This window comes from Aplysia californica, unplaced genomic scaffold (genome assembly GCF_000002075.1).
Source record: "Aplysia californica isolate F4 #8 unplaced genomic scaffold, AplCal3.0 scaffold00234, whole genome shotgun sequence".
NCBI classification, from domain to species: Eukaryota; Metazoa; Mollusca; class Gastropoda; order Aplysiida; family Aplysiidae; genus Aplysia; species Aplysia californica.
In genome coordinates this window covers 634,486-635,790 of record NW_004797504.1, presented here as the reverse complement: position 1 = coordinate 635,790, position 1,305 = coordinate 634,486, and the positions used below count along the sequence as shown (strand labels likewise).

At 46.5% G+C, this 1,305-nt stretch overlaps 1 protein-coding gene across 1 annotated transcript in view; it reads right to left on the bottom strand.

Moving 5' to 3' along the window:
- The window catches only part of LOC101862654, a gene marked incomplete in the record, with an annotated part of 70,242 nt that overhangs the window by 63,504 nt on the left and 5,433 nt on the right, over positions 1-1,305 (bottom strand).

Below are 1,305 nucleotides of genomic sequence, written 5' to 3'. Positions count from 1 at the left end.
AATTAGCTTTTTGTGGGTGGAGGTGGGAATCAGTTAGGACCTCTATATTAATAACATAGATCAGTGGCAGAGGTTGGATAATAGTATGTACCCACCATGTTCATCCCTCCAGCTCGTGGCATGCCCACCAAAGCTTCCTCGTCTCTGAATCAGGAAGTTGTTATTCTCGTTGTTTTTCTTAGATGTTCCACCACTGGGTCCTGAACTCTTGACGCCGTTCTCGGGCTTCTTCGTAGCACTGCTGCTTTTTGTCACCTGACCTTGATTCTTCCATCTTCTCATCACGTCGTCCTCATTCTCGAAACCCTTACCAGTGTAAGGGTCGTAGATCGAGCCAGAGTTGAAATCCAGTCCTCCGGTTGGTCGAGATGCAGGCATGCTGTTTGCCGTGGTGTTGTTGTTGGTGGTGGTGGTGGTGGGCACGTACATCTGATCGAACGAGTTGACATCCGTTTCAGAGTCGCAGCGTCTCAGTAGCGGATGCGACGGCTGGTAGAGGCCGCTCGACGTTGGCATGACGCTGTAGTTACTTCTCGTTCTGTACACGCCCCGTCCTAGCAGATCCTCTCCAGACGAGTCGGCGCAGGCGTCTGGGAATGAGCAAGTGCTGGCCTGGCTCCCGCCACGACACGAGTAAGGCAGGAACCGAGAACACGCCCTACCGTCCCCCGAAAAGCAGTTAGTCCGAGCACTCTGTCCATGGTCCACGAAAGCTCCGCTTTGAAATTTCATTTTTGGTTGGTGATAATATTTCAGCACCTATTAATTTCCGTGCTGTGTTAATCAACTACGTTCACGTTATTATTGCTATTAAGCAGTAACTGTTCTTGTAGATACTACTATAAGTTGTTGTTGCTAATAGCATAAAAAATATACTGTTGATCGATAGAAGTAGAAGCAGCCAAGGTTAAAACATCTCTGAAAATACGTATAGTAAAGAGTTGCCTAGAGTTCTTTCATCAGTCTGGATGACAGCAAGCAGGCTTTTGGTAGTCAGTCTCATCGAATTCGGCGAGGAATCGAACTCATAATTTAACTCCTAGAAAAAACAAAACGACATGAAGTCTTTGCCTGGTAGCCTTCAGCTGGCGAGGGAAGAGGCTCGCTTCAATGTCCCGATGTTAGTGAAGCAGTCACACTGTTGAAAAGTGAACATTGCATAGTAGATCTGTTAGTGTTAGCATTGCTACTACTTATCGAACACGGGTGCAATTTGAGAAGTTTGTATAGTGGGAAAAATATTGTAGCAGCTCTTAAAAAGATTCAGCATTCATTGTAAGAAGCGATAGTTGTCGGAGAGTCCCC